Raw genomic sequence first — 16,626 nt, 5'->3', positions numbered from 1 at the left:
TTTGATGTGAGATATGGGTTTAGGTTAGCTTAATCTAAGTTCTCATGCATTTTTCTAAATAACAATTTGATCTCCATATCAAATTGTGTTTTAGTCCTTAAATCAAATTAATTGATCATTAATGCACAAGATGATGACATGACATATAATTGTATCATAAATTGAAACATGTGCCAATGTCATGATGTCATGTCATAAAGTATGAAACCTAAATAAAGCATGACATTTAACCAACCTAAGCATTTATCATGACATTTTAAATTATCATAAAATAAATATGATGTCATGACATGGCATATGGCAAACAATATATGGCAAATAGCACATACAGGTATAGAAAATACCTAATTCTAGCCTTAGTTGTCATTTTTGATAATTTTGATCATTTTGCCATAGGTTCTATATTCCTAAGTGTAATAGACCTAGCATCTTATACCAAAGATCACTATGTGCCAATTAGATTAACTCTAGAAAACTCCTCAAATTTGATTGGCACATTCTAATCACCTTAGAAATAATTTTCCATTTCATTTTCAAGGCTTGATTACACCTTGAAAATTTCTAAAGTGCCACCTTTTGCCATGATTAGGTTAACTACCTATTCAAGTAAGGTTGGCACACCCTAAACCATCTAGCGTGATGGAATCACGCTCCTAGGAACCCAATACCTATTTGAGCTCATTGGGTTCACTAAATATTTACTGGGGATGACTTCCCTAGCAACCCTCCTAATGACCCTCCTAGGCTTTAAAGCCTTGGTCATTTGGGACTCATCAAGATCGACTCTAGGGGTGACTCCCCTTGTGACCTTGGTGATGGTCTTTCTAGCCCTAGGTCTTGTTCCATAATCGAATGGAACATTGTGATACGTGGGCTTGACCACTTGGGACTTAGGTTTGTGACCCAAACCTTTCTTGTCCTTGGACATTGGTTTTTGACCCTTAAACCCTAGAGATGACTTCTCCAAGTTCTTAAGAGCCTTTTCCAAAGTATCAAGTCTTGACCTCAAGACTTGATTCTCCTTCTCTAATACCTCAATTTTTAATTTTTCATTTTTCTTTGAGGTACTCCTAGGCATATGTCTAGTAGTTTTGGGATTCCTATCTAGGTTTCCCTTAACCTTAGATGAGTTATTCCTAGGGTTGACATTTCTAGAGTTGTCCTTATTCAAGCTAACATGTTTAGCACCTAAGCATGTGTATCGATTTCTAATGTTATCATGCTTACCATTATTAACAATAGCAATAAGGCTACTAGCATGTGTCTTATCATTATTGCAATAATGTGCCTTAAAGATTACCTTAGGGTTTGCCTTAGCTCCCCCTATCGATGTGCTCGTCTTCTTGTCCTTGTGAGGTTGCCTCCCCTGGACATTCCGATAATGTCCCCTTCGCTTGCATTGGAAGCACACCACGTGCTCCTTGCTCTTGCGTATTGGGACTCCGGCTTCCTTGATCTTTGGCGCCGGTGGAGTCTTCCTAACCCTCTTTGGACATTTACTCTTGTAATGTCCAAGTTCCCTACACTCAAAGCATAATATATGCAATTTACTAGAACTTAAATTGCTTGAGTTACCTAGGGTTGAGGTGGGATGTAAGCTCTCTCTTTCATCCCTTCCGGAGGTATAAGCTTCTTCTCCTTGCTCCGAACTTGAAGAGGAACTCTCCTCCTCTTCTTCTTTAGTTGTTGAGTAGCCCTCAACTTCTAAATCCATCCCTCCATGATGTGAACTCCTTGGCTCACTTGACTCCTCTTCATGGCTTGAAGTGGAGTTCCCCTCATGGAACTTAGCCAAGTTGTTCCACAACTCCTTGGCATTGTTGTATCCACCTATCTTACATAGAATGTCATTAGGTAATGAGAATTCAAATACTTTCATTACCTCATCGTTGATTGTGGAATGGTGGATTTGTTCCCTTGTCCACTTCTTCTTCTCGAGTGGTTTTCCTTCCTTATCCATTGGAGGCTTGAAACCTAATTGAACACAACTCCAATTTTCAAGGTTAGTCATAAGAAAATACCTCATTCTTACCTTCCAATAGGCGAAGTCGTCGCGGTCATAGAAAGGTGGAATGGTGATGTCTTCTCCAAGTTGATCCATCTCTAGCTTGTGCTCCCTCGGGTGTTAATCCGTCGAAGAGCAACCTTGCTCTGATACCACTTGTTAGGATCGTCGTACTCGGCTAGAGAGGGGGGGTGTGAATAGCTACCCCCAAAACGTTCGTTTCGTTCTACAAATCAAGGTTAGCGCAGCGGAAATAAAAATAATAGAAACAAAAGCGGAGAAATCAAACCTCAACACGCGTCGATGTAACGAGGTTCGGAGATATACTCCTACTCCTCGGCGTGTCCGTAAGGTGGACGAAGCCTATCAATCCGTCGGTGGATGAGATCACGGAAACCCGGCTAATAATCACTCCTTCTGGGTGGAGAAACCTCGCCACAATGTCTTGCAATAGCAAGATGAACAGGAGTGCAAGAATACAGCAGGAGACTAAGTACAATACAAAAATGTAATAACCCTAGCTTGCCTTCTTGTCGACTGGATGAAGCAGCAACTTCACGGGAATCCAACCACAGCACCAACTGTCCAGTTGAAGTCCCAGCCGAGGGAAGCTCACGCGAAGCTTCAGCGAAGAAGAGCTCAACAAAGCTCAAGCTGAAAATACTTCAGCAGTCAGTAGGAAGAAGAGAAAGAAAAAACTCTGTAGAATCCCTCAGCCTCTTTTATACCTGCATCCACCTGCGAAGAAGAAACCAGAAGACAGCAGAAGACAGAAGACCGTTGTGAGCCAATGGATAGTTCTTGACCGATCAGGCTCCAACCTGATCGGTCCACATAGTCCCTGATCGGTCTTGGGGACCGATCAGGCTAAGATTGGACCGATCAGGCTATGTCGTGATCGGTCCAGGAAGACCCTGATTGGTCCTGGGGACCGATGAGAGCTTCCTCTGATCGGTCCAGGGATCGATCAACATGCATGTCCCTTCCTTTTTCTCTCGAACTTCTTGCCTTCTGATCGTTGTTTCCTGATCGGTCTGCAGACCGATCAGATAACATACAGTAGCATAATGTTTGGTTACTGATCGGTCACCAGACCGATCAGATAACCCAGTGTATCACTGGATCGATCCACTGATCGATCCAGCTCTTGGTTTTTGCCCAAACCAAGTCCCACGCCTTCCAAACCAATATCCGGTCAACCTTGAACTATTGGTATCTCATACTTAGCATCTGGTCACTCCCTTGACCTGCTAAGACTCCCTACCAAGTGTCCGGTCAATCCCTTTGACCCACTTAGACTTTTCTCTTCGTGCCAAGTATCCGGTCACTCCCTTGACCTACTTGACCTTCACAACACCAGATGTCCGATCACCCTTGATCCATCTGGATTTTCCCTTACCCGGCTTCACTCACCAGGACTTTCACTTAGCTTCACTTACTAGGATTTTCACCTGGCTTCACTCACCAGGATTTCCAATCAGCTATGCTTCACTCACCAGGACTTTCCAACTGCCTGGCTTCACTCACCAGGACTTTCCCACTGCCTGGCTTCACTCACCAGGACTTATCCGTCTTCCTGGATTCACTCACCAGGACTTTCCACATCCGGTCTAGAGAACGAGCTCCCGATCCCTCTCTGACCACAGTCCTGAGAACGAGCTACCAAACCCTCTCCGACTTCCCATGTGCCAAGCTTCCATACTTGGACTTCTCCGTGCCAAGTCTCCATACTTGGATTTTTCCCGTGCCAAGCTCCCTTCTTGGACTTTTCACCATGCCAAAACTCCCTGCTTGGACTTTTCACCATGCCAAAATCCCTGCTTGGACTTTTCCCATGCCAAGCTCCCTACTTGGACTTTTCCCGTGCCAAGCTCCCTGCTTGGACTTTTCCGAGTCAGGTCAACTCACCTCGGGTCAACCAGGTCAACCTTGACCACGGGTTGCACCCACAATCTCCCAAGATTGTATCCTTGTAAAACATCAAGATACAACTTTTCTGTTCACGTCAAACATTGTCAAACATATCTCATCAAACATCAAAACACAACTCGAGTCATGTCAACTCGAGTCTGGTCAACCAGGTCAACCTTGACCTAAGGTTGTACCAACAATCTCCCCCTTTTTGATATTTGACAAAACTCATAATCAAACTACAAAACTCATAATCAAACTTAGGTTTTCTAATGTTCTTCCTTGAACATTCTCCCCAAAACTGTTGGGTTTTTCGGGCCGCGAAAACCGCTTTTCGCGTCGCGAAAACCGCTTTTCGCTTCGCGGAAACCCCGAATCGCCCAAGCCACGGATCTCGTGCAAGGTAAAACTTTCGAAAAATACGAGTACGAGTTTAAAACACGATCGACTCTTAGATCTACGAGGGAAAAACATTTACCCTTGATGCGTGCCCTTCGCAATCCCGCAACGTCCAAAGGTAGCCGGATCTCGAGACCGTCAAGCGAACGGTCCTCTAGCGGTATCCACACGAACAAGGAGTGGTCTTCTACCACTCAAAGATGGAGAGGAGAACCCACAAGTGTGCTAGCACTTTCTAGGGCTCTCGGATTGGATCTAAAAAGGTGAGAAAGGAGAGAAGGGAAAAGGAACTCACACACTCCTCTAGTTACTCTCCTTTTGTGACCTTCACACCACCTAGTTGCTTAGAATCAACTCTCACTTCTTCTCCACCATGAAGCCACGACCATCAGCAAGCTAGAGAGAGGGAGAAGCACCCCAAGGAAGAAGAAGCATTGAACACCATTCAATTTCACCAAATGAAAACCTCTCATCACTTAGTGTGGCCGGCCACCACATGTGTAACCCCCACATTAATGTCGTCGGCCACATTAAGAGGATTAATGGTGTGTAACCTCCATGAGGTGGCACACCATTATATAAGGGGATGATGTGGCATGCCATGTAGGATGAGTCATCCTAATGATGTGGAAATTCATCAAGTCAAAACATGATGTGTCAACCTCTATTTGGTCAAGTCAAATTTGACCAATGCTCTTCCTTGTTGAGTTAAATCCAAGCTTTGATTCAAGTCAATTTTAATTTAATGAATCTCAATTCATTAATATAAATTGACTCATGAATCAAATTTAAATTAGACTCATTCAACAATTGAATCTAATTGAGTCTAACTCAATAAGTCTAATTTGAATCCAATCTTTGATTCATCATATGAATCTAATCCTATTGGTTCATCATATGAACCTAATCTCCATGCGCATGTTCTTTGTGTGTGACCCAATAGGTTCTTGTAACGTTGGCAATGTTATAAACTCTTTTAGAAACATAAGCAATGAGCGGCATCTATCAATATGTGACAAGTGTCCTTCTATCCTAGACATCTAGATTGATCAATGTGAGGCATAGACCGTGTCATCCTCTGACCAATCTAAATCTTGAACTCCGAGTAGACTCTCTCAATCAAATGAGCTCAATATCTCAAATTGACTCATTTGGGTATGGCCATACACTTCATGGTCTCACTCTATCAAGAATATCGATGTCTCTCCCGTCATATAGGAGGGATAGATTCCATCTACATCACTCACATCCCTCTGCATAATTTGTTATATACCCAGTAATCGCCTTTATAGTCCACCCAGTTACGGGTGACGTTTGACGAAACTAAAGTACATAACTCCTTATGTAGGGATCCATGGTGACTTCAGGTCTAAGGACTAATAGTCATACTAATAGCCACATGAGAAAGTATATGACACTCATATAACGATCCATGATACTTTCTCATGGTGGGTCATTCAGTATACATTCTCTAATGCATACCCATGTGTCAGCTTGATATCTCTATATCCATGACTTGTGAGATCAAGTCATCGAGCTGACCTACATGCTAGTCTTATTGTATTAACATTGTCCCTGAATGTTAATACTCGACTAGGAATGATTTAGAGTAGTGTTCCCTATATCATCTCACTATCGATTCAACTAATCGATTGATATAGGTATGAACGTTCTACTCAAGGACGTTACTATACTTATTTATCTAACACTAATACAAATAAGCATAATAACCAAAAACCAATGCCTTTATTAATATACAAAAATATGATATACATGAGTCCATACAATCATCAAATGATTGGTTCTAGGGCTCTAACTAACAATCTCCCACTAGCACTAGTGCCAATCAGTATAGGCTCTAAGGCCTAATGACCTAGTGTGACCATCATGCTTTCTCTGTGCCAAAGCCTTGGTCAAGGGATCTGCGATGTTAGCCTCTGTAGGTACTCTGCAAATCTTCACATCTCCTCTATCGATAATCTCCCGAATGAGATGGAAGCGCCGTAGTATGTGCTTGGTCCGCTGGTGTGAGCGATGTTCCTTCGCCTGTGCTATAGCTCCATTGTTGTCACAATAGAGCTCAACTAGGTCAGCGATGCTAGGAACCACCCCAAGTTCAGTGATAAACTTGCGGATCCAAACTGCCTCCTTTGCTGCCTCTGATGCAGCAATATACTCGGCTTCTGTTGTAGAATCCTGCTTCGAACTCTTCCAGCTGACAGCACCACCATTAATGCAAAATACGAACCCCGACTGCGATCTATAGTCATCCTGGTCGGTCTGGAAGCTAGCATCACTGTAACCCTTTACAGCTAGCTTATCATTGCCTCCATATATCAAGAAATATTCTTTAGTCCTTCTTAAGTACTTAAGAATATTCTTGACCGCTATCCAGTGACTTTCACCTGGATCAGACTGGTATCTGCTCGTCATGCTCAAAGCATACGAGACATCAGGTCGAGTACATAGCATGGCGTACATGATCGATCCTATGGCTGAGGCATAAGGGATCTGATCCATGTGGTCTCTCTCCTCTCTAGAAGAGGGACTTTGAGTCTTCAAAAGACTCACGCCATGTGACATCGGCAGAAATCCCTTCTTGGAGTTCTGCATGGCAAACCAAAGGAGTACCTTATCAATGTATGTACTCTGACTTAGGCCAAGCAATCTCTTAGATCTATCTCTATAGATCTGAATCCCTATAATGCGGGATGCCTCACCTAAGTACTTCATTGAGAAGCAACTCCCTAGCCAGGTCTTGACAGACAGAAGCATAGGGATGTCATTCCCAATGAGTAGTATGTCATCCACATACAATATGAGGAAGACAACTATGTCCCCTACAACCTTCTTGTAGACACAAGGCTCATCTTCGTTCTTGATGAAACCAAACTGTTTGATCGCATCATCGAATCGAAGATTCCAGCTCCGAGAAGCTTGCTTTAATCCATAAATGGACCTATGCAGCTTGCATACTCTACTAGTATGCTGTGGATCTACAAAACCCTCAGGTTGTGTTATATACACATCCTCGAGTAGATTTCCATTCAGAAACGCGGTTTTGACATCCATCTGCCATATCTCATAGTCATGGTAGGCTGCAATAGCAAGCATGATCCGAATGGACTTAAACATCGCTACTGGAGAAAAAGTTTCATCATAGTCAATACCATGAATCTGCTTGAAACCTTTAGCTACTAAGCGACCCTTATAGATAAGTCCATCCATGTCAGTCTTTCTCTTAAAGACCCACTTACACCCAATGGGTTTTACCCCTTCAGGTGAATCAACCAAAGTCCATACTTGGTTGGTGTACATGGATTCCATTTCGGATCTCATGGCCTCTAGCCATTTCTCGGAATCTGGTCTCATCACAGCTTCCTGATAGGTGGTAGGCTCATCCTCTATGAGCATAACGTCATCATGGTCAGACAAGAGAAATGAGTATCTCTCAGGCTGACGACGCACCCTATCAGACCTGCGAAGAGGAATGTCTACTTGAACTGGTTGTTGTTCCTCAACTCCTTGTGGAACATCATCCACAACACTTTGTGGTTCCAGTTCAATTTCCATCGAGGCATCAGTGCTATTGTTCGCATCTTGAACTTCTTCAAGATCGAACGCGCTCCCACTAGTCTTTCTAGAAACAAAGTCCCTTTCTAGAAAGACTCCAGTCTTTGCCACAACTCCCTTGTGCTGACTGGGAATGTAGAAGTAATATCCCTTAGTTTCCTTGGGATATCCATTGTCGGATTTGGGTCCTAATTTGTCTGAGACTTGACGTCTAACGTAAGCCTCACAACCCCAAATCCTCATGAAAGACACCTGGGCATCTCTCCTAGTCCATATCCTATATGGTGTCTTTATCACGACCTTTGATGGAACTCGGTTGAGTATGAAAGCTGCCGTGTCTAGAGCATATCCCCATAGATATGTCGGAAGATCTGTGTGACTCATCATAGACCGTACCATATCTAATAAGGTACGATTCCTCCTTTCGGATACACCATTCCACTGTGGTGTTCCAGGAGGAGTGAGTTGGGATACAATCCCACACTCAGCTAAATAGTCACGAAACTCATGGCTTAAGTATTCACCACCTCGATCTGATCGAAGTATCTTAATACTCATGCCAAGCTGGTTCTGTACTTCATTCTTGAATTCTTTGAACTTTTCAAAGGATTCAGACTTATGTGTCATCAAGTACACATAACCATATCTACTGAAGTCATCAGTAAATGTGATGAAGTCTATATAACCGCCTCTAGCAGCAACATTGAAAGGGCCACATACATCACTATGTATGAGTCCTAACAAATCAGTTGCTCTCTCGTTGTGCCCACTAAAGGGAGTCTTGGTCATCTTGCCTCGTAGGCATGACTCGCATATCTCATATGATTCAAAATCAAATGAGTCCAGCAAACCATCCTTATGGAGCTGGGATAAGCGCTTGTCATTTATATGACCTAAGCGACAGTGCCAGAGGTATGTTTGGTTCATGTCATTTGACTTGAACCTCTTGGTATTTACGTTATAGATAGGGCTCTCTAGATCTAGAATATAGAGTCCGTTTATCAGAGGTGCACTACAATAGAACATATCGTTTAAATAGACGGAACAACATTTGTTCTTTATTATAAACGAAAATCCTTTCTTGTCCAAACAAGAAACGGAAATTATGTTCTTAGTCAAGGCAGGCACATAACAACAATCATCTAATTCTAGTACAAGCCCAGAGGGAAGAGATAGATGATAAGTTCCTACAGCAATAGCAGCAACTCGTGCTCCATTGCCTACTCGTAGGTCTATCTCACCCTTCGTCAATGCCCTGCTATTCCTCAGCGCTTGTACATTAGTACAAATGTGTGAAGCACATCCGGTATCTAATACCCACGATGAAGAAATAGAGAGGTTGACTTCTATAACATTTATACCTGAAGTAGAAATCTTATTTCTCTTCTTCTTAAGATCTTCCAAGTATTCTTTGTAGTTCCTCTTCTAGTGCCTTGCTTGTCCTTGATATAGGTGACAAAGATGTTCAACCATATCGTAAGCGCTCATCAACTCATGTTGCTTCTGAAGCTCAGAGTTCATGGTTGCGAGCATAAGACAAGACACATCTAATGCGTCATCTTGATGCTTCTTGTAAGCATCTCGGTCTGCTCGCATGGCAGTGGCAGGAGGAGCCTCCGGAATAGGCTGCTCCAGAACGTACAGTTTACGTTCTTGGGTGAGAACTATTCTCAGGTTCCTGTACCAGTCCAAGAAATTTGCTCCATTGAGCTTGTCCTTCTCAAGGACAGATCGCAGAGAGAAAATGTTCGTATTTGACGTCATGGTTATCTACAACAGAAAATTTGCAGAAATAAATATCATATTCTTTAAAATCATTTAATTAAGCCTTTAATTAAATGATGCTCCCACTGAATTCTATAATTCTTGTGGGACAAGATCCACATCATACTAACCCTTGAGTTAGCTTTGGCTAATACGCCCAAGGCTTAGTATGATCGGTAGGTAACGATTACCAATTACATCTCTATGCAACTCTTGTTTATAAAATCAATATCCGCATTTATATTAAAACTCGAGTTAGCTTTGGCTAATACGCCCGAGAGTTAATATAGATGTGACTTTGATCTATCTTTTACAACCGTTGGAATAATGCCTATAGTTGACTCGATCCAACCGAGTAACTAGGAATACTCAATCTAATTGAGCTTGTATTCACTCATGCGTTGATAGGCGGGACCAAGATTGTCCCTCTGTACCCTACCAAGATAATATGTATTGCTCTGCTTTGGCAGATTCAACAATACATGTGATCGAGGTAGTGATAGGTATCACGGCACGGTTAGGCATTTAGAGTTGGTTCGATCGAGATCTAATCTAATCGAAAAGGATGCATCTTGTGCACGACTTAGATCTAATCTAATCGCAAGGGTGCATCATGTGCACGACTTAGATCTAATCTAATCGTAAGGCACTAATTAATTAATTACTTATTAAACATGCATCACATACACAAGCAATTAATTAACTTATTTGTGATTTAGTCATGGCCCTACTACGATCTTCTCAAGCCAATGAGAAGACCGATTGGTCAACCTAGGGTCAACAGCTTCTCCAAGCTCCTCCCTTTGACCACCTTGTGTTGCTCGTGCCCGCCTCGGAACTCCGTCTCATGTGGACCCTCCACCGCTCCAATTTGTACATTACAATTTGAAACTCGAGTTACATTCGAGTCTAAATCTAATTTACAACAAGAATATAAGAGAAAGGCACGACGCGCAGGTCGCGAAAAAATAAAACATACAACACGCGCAGGCCGTATTATGAATTACAACACAATCCAATCATATTGGGTTTTTGGGCCATGACTATCACAAAATTAATATATAATTCAAAATTATATATTTTCATAATTTTCTATAATTTTAAAATAATTTTTTTTTTACAATTTTTACGAGTAAAATTTCCCGGCGGTCCCGTTTAGCGGTTTCGGGCGCAATCGCGGAACGGATCCCCTTGCGAGGCCCAGGGGCAGCGCCCCTACCCGCGATCTAACCATTGCGAGGGTTCGTTTGCGATCCAACAGCGCCTAAACCCGCTGTCCCAAAACGATTTGGGCCGAGACATTGCCGTTTCGGAAAAATCTTCCCGGCGGGTTCGTTTTAAGCGATTTCGGGTGCGATCGCGGAGCAAATCCCCTTGCGGGGTTAGGGGAAGTACCCCTACCCATGATCTAACCATCGTAAGTTGCTCCTTTGCGATCTAATGGCACCCAAGCCCGCTATCCCAAACGGATTTGGGGCGAAACGAAGCCGGTTTTGAAAGATCTTTCCGGTAGCCGAAGCCTACAAGTGCCGAGACACTTGTGCTTCGCTTCTACGGAAAAATTACCCATAAAATCATAAAAAACTAATTTTTACAGAAAATCACAGAAGGTTTTTATTTTTCATAAAAATAAAAACAAACTCGTACAAGCCTTGCACGTGTTTCGGGCCGCGAAAACTGCTTTTTGCGTCGCGGAAACCCCGAATCGCCCAAGCCACGGATCTCGTGCAAGGTAAAACTTTTGAAAAATATGAGTACGAGTTTAAAACACGATCGACTCTTAGATCTACGAGGGAAAAACATTTACCCTTGATGCGTGCCCTTCGCAATCCCGCAACGTCCAAAGGTAGCCGGATCTCGAGACCGTCAAGCGAACGGTCCTCTAGCGGTATCCACACGAACAAGGAGTGGTCTTCTACCACTCAAAGATGGAGAGGAGAACCCACAAGTGTGCTAGCACTTTCTAGGGCTCTCGGATTGGATCTAAAAGGTGAGAAAGGAGAGAAGGGAAAAGGAACTCACACACTCCTCTAGTTACTCTCCTTTTGTGACCTTCACACCACCTAGTTGCTTAGAATCAACTCTCACTTCTTCTCCACCATGAAGCCATGACCATCAGCAAGCTAGAGAGAGGGAGAAGCACCCCAAGGAAGAAGAAGCATTGAACACCATTCAATTTCACCAAATGAAAACCTCTCATCACTTAGTGTGGCCGGCCACCACATGTGTAACCCCCACAATAATGTGGCCGGCCACATTAAGAGGATTAATGGTGTGTAACCTCCATGAGGTGGCACACCATTATATAAGGGGATGATGTGGCATGCCATGTAGGATGAGTCATCCTCATGATGTGGCAATTCATCAAGTCAAAACTTGATGTGTCAACCTCTATTTGGTCAAGTCAAACTTGACCAATGCTCTTCCTTGTTGAGTTAAATCCAAGCTTTGATTCAAGTCAATTTTAATTTAATGAATCTCAATTCATTAATATAAATTGACTCATGAATTAAATTTAAATTAGACTCATTCAACAATTGAATCTAATTGAGTCTAACTCAATAAGTCTAATTTGAATCCAATCTTTGATTCATCATATGAATCTAATCCTATTGGTTCATCATATGAACCTAATCTCCATGCACATGTTCTTTGTGTGTAACCCAATAGGTTCTTGTAACGTTGGCAATGTTATAAACTCTTTTAGAAACATAAGCAATGAGCGGCATCTAGCAATACATCATTGCTACCCAAGTTACAAGAAATGTTGAGATCCAACATCACCTTGTGACTACTAATTGTGACTCCTCACAATATGTGACAAGTGTCCTTCTATCCTAGACATCTAGATTGATCAATGTGAGGCATAGACCGTGTCATCCTCTGACCAATCTAAATCTTGAACTCCGAGTAGACTCACTCAATCAAATGAGCTCAATATCTCATATTGACTCATTTGGGTATGACCATACACTTCGTGGTCTCACTCTATCAAGAATATCGATGTCTCTCCCGTCATATAGGAGGGATAGATCCCATCTACATCACTCACATCCCTCTGCATAATTTGTTATATACCCAGTAATCACCTTTATAGTCCACCCAGTTACGGGTGACGTTTGACGAAACTAAAGTACATAACTCCTTATGTAGGGATCCATGGTGACTTCAGGTCTAAGGACTAATAGTCATACTAATAGCCACATGAGAAAGTATATGACACTCATATAACGATCCATGATACTTTCTCATCGTGGGTCATTCAGTATACATTCTCTAATGCATACCCATGTGTCAGCTTGATATCTCTATATCCATGACTTGTGAGATCAAGTCATCGAGCTGACCTACATGCTAGTCTTATTGTATTAACATTGTCCCTGAATGTTAATACTCGACTAGGAATGATTTAGAGTAGTGTTCCCTATATCATCTCACTATCGATTCAACTAATCGATTGATATAGGTATGAACGTTCTACTCAAGGACGTTACTATACTTATTTTATCTAACACTAATACAAATAAGCATAATAACCAAAAACCAATGCCTTTATTAATATACAAAAATATGATATACATGAGTCCATACAATCATCAAATGATTGGCTCTAGGGCTCTAACTAACAAAACCTACACTCTCCCCCTTTTTGACACACATCAAAAAGAGTGAATCAAGGTCAAGAGTTTCTTTCTAATGAAGGTCCCATACCTTTCATTGAAACCCTTAATTTCCCCCTTGATACTAAGGTCAACAATTAACTTAGTGATAATCCCATATCACTCAAGTCTTTAGGAGTAAAAACTCCTCCTAAAAGTCAACTCCCCTTGACTAATAGGTAAAATTCCCCCTAAAGGTCAACTCCCCCTTGACCATTGCACCAACAATGTCTTGGAGAGTTTCAAACCTTCAAAATACCAACTCCCGAGCTGAAATTTCAGACAACCAGTCGAATTTCAGCAATTTGGCACGCCCTGATCGGTCACCAGACCGATCAGGCTCCCTCTGGATCGGTCACAGTGACCGATCCAGGCTCCCCGGATCGGTCCACGACCTCTGATTTCTGATTTCTGAATTTTTTTTCTCCCGAAATTCAGAAACCTCTAGAAAATCACAGAAAATTTCAAAAATTGTAAAATTTTGAGGATACAATCCTCATAACATATACTATCATGGATAAATAGTTTTCTATGAAAATAGCTTCCATTTTCCAATCTTGATACAAAGTTCACAAGTCTTTGAAATAGCTCAAAGTTAACTCATCTTTGTATCACCTTGTTCAATGATGAATGCTATCACTAGAAAAGCTTCATCAAGGTTTTTCAAATCAATTTTAAAATGATTTCAAACCCTTTAATTTAGGATCACAATCTTTGGGCTAAATGTACATGACTTGTACACAAGCTTTCCCTATGATCCCCAATTAGAATTAGGCTCATCTAGGTACAAAAACTATGCACCTTGATCCTAACTCACAATCCTAATATCTCACACACATCTAAGGTGTATCAACCACATCCAAGTCAATTTTGATGTGAGATATGGGTTTAGGTTAGCTTAATCTAAGTTCTCATGTATTTTTCTAAATAACAATTTGATCTCCATATCAAATTGTGTTTTAGTCCTTAAATCAAATTAATTGATCATTAATGCACAAGATGATGACATGACATATAATTGTATCATAAATTGAAACATGCGCCAATGTCATGATGTCATGGCATAAAGTATGAAACCTAAATAAAGCATGACATTTAACCAACCTAAGCATTTATCATGACATTTTAAATTATCATAAAATAAATATGATGTCATGACATGGCATATGGCAAACAATATATGGCAAATAGCACATAAAGGTATAGAAAATACCTAATTCTAGCCTTAGTTGCCATTTTTGATAATTTTGAGCATTTTGCCATAGGTTCTATATTCCTAAGTGTAATAGACCTAGCATCTTATACCAAAGATCACTATGTGCCAATTAGATTAACTCTAGAAAACTCCTCAAATTTGATTGGCACATTCTAATCACCTTAGAAATAATTTTCCATTTCATTTTCAAGGCTTGATTACACCTTGAAAATTTCTAAAGTGCCACCTTTTGCCATGATTAGGTTAACTACCTATTCAAGTAAGGTTGGCACACCCTAAACCATCTAGCGTGATGGAATCACGCTCCTAGGAACCCAATACCTATTTGAGCTCATTGGGTTCACTAAATATTTACTGGGGATGACTTCCCTAGCAACCCTCCTAATGACCCTCCTAGGCTTTAAAGCCTTGGTCATTTGGGACTCATCAAGATCGACTCTAGGGGTGACTCCCCTTGTGACCTTGGTGATGGTCTTTCTAGCCCTAGGTCTTGTTCCATAATCGAATGGAACATTGTGATACGTGGGCTTGACCACTTGGGACTTAGGTTTGTGACCCAAACCTTTCTTGTCCTTGGACATTGGTTTTTGACCCTTAAACCCTAGAGATGACTTCTCCAAGTTCTTAAGAGCCTTTTCCAAAGTATCAAGTCTTGACCTCAAGACTTGATTCTCCTTCTCTAATACCTCAATTTTTAATTTTTCATTTTTCTTTGAGGTACTCCTAGGCATATGTCTAGTAGTTTTGGGATTCCTATCTAGGTTTCCCTTAACCTTAGATGAGTTATTCCTAGGGTTGACATTTCTAGAGTTGTCCTTATTCAAGCTAACATGTTTAGCACCTAAGCATGTGTATCGATTTCTAATGTTATCATGCTTACCATTATTAACAATAGCAATAAGGCTACTAGCATGTGTCTTATCATTATTGCAATAATGTGCCTTAAAGATTACCTTAGGGTTTGCCTTAGCTCCCCCTATCGATGTGCTCGTCTTCTTGTCCTTGTGAGGTTGCCTCCCCCTCGGACATTGGCTCCGATAATGTCCCCTTCGCTTGCATTGGAAGCACACCACGTGCTCCTTGCTCTTGCGTATTGGGACTCCGGCTTCCTTGATCTTTGGCGCCAGTGGAGTCTTCCTAACCCTCTTTGGGCATTTACTCTTGTAATGTCCAAGTTCCCTACACTCAAAGCATAATATATGCAATTTACTAGAACTTAAATTGCTTGAGTTACCTAGGGTTGAGGTGGGATGTAAGCTCTCTCTTTCATCCCTTCCGGAGGTATAAGCTTCTTCTCCTTGCTCCGAACTTGAAGAGGAACTCTCCTCCTCTTCTTCTTTAGATGTTGAGTAGCCCTCAACTTCTAAATCCATCCCTCCATGATGTGAACTCCTTGGCTCACTTGACTCCTCTTCATGGCTTGAAGTGGAGTTCCCCTCATGGAACTTAGCCAAGTTGTTCCACAACTCCTTGGCATTGTTGTATCCACCTATCTTACATAGAATGTCATTATGTAATGAGAATTCAAATACTTTCATTACCTCATCGTTGATTGTGGAATGGTGGATTTGTTCCCTTGTCCACTTCTTCTTCTCGAGTGGTTTTCCTTCCTTATCCATTGGAGGCTTGAAACCTAATTGATCACAACTCCAATTTTCAAGGTTAGTCATAAGAAAATACCTCATTCTTACCTTCCAATAAGCGAAGTCGTCGCGGTCATAGAAAGGTGGAATGGTGATGTCTTCTCCGAGTTGATCCATCTCTAGCTTGTGCTCCCTCGGGTGTTAATCCGTCGAAGAGCAACCTTGCTCTGATAACACTTGTTAGGATCGTCGTACTCGGCTAGAGAGGGGGGGGGTGTGAATAGCCGCCCCCAAAATGTTCGTTTCGTTCTACAAATCAAGGTTAGCGCAGCGGAAATAAAAATAATAGAAACAAAAGCGGAGAAATCAAACCTCAACACGCGTCGATGTAACGAGGTTCGGAGATATACTCCTACTCCTCGGCGTGTCCGTAAGGTGGACGAAGCCTATCAATCCGTCGGTGGATGAGACCCCGGAAACCCGGCTAATAATCACTCCTTCTGGGTGGAGAAACCT

This window comes from Zingiber officinale, chromosome 9A (genome assembly GCF_018446385.1).
Source record: "Zingiber officinale cultivar Zhangliang chromosome 9A, Zo_v1.1, whole genome shotgun sequence".
NCBI classification, from domain to species: Eukaryota; Viridiplantae; Streptophyta; class Magnoliopsida; order Zingiberales; family Zingiberaceae; genus Zingiber; species Zingiber officinale.
Note: the sequence above shows the minus strand (reverse complement) of the source record.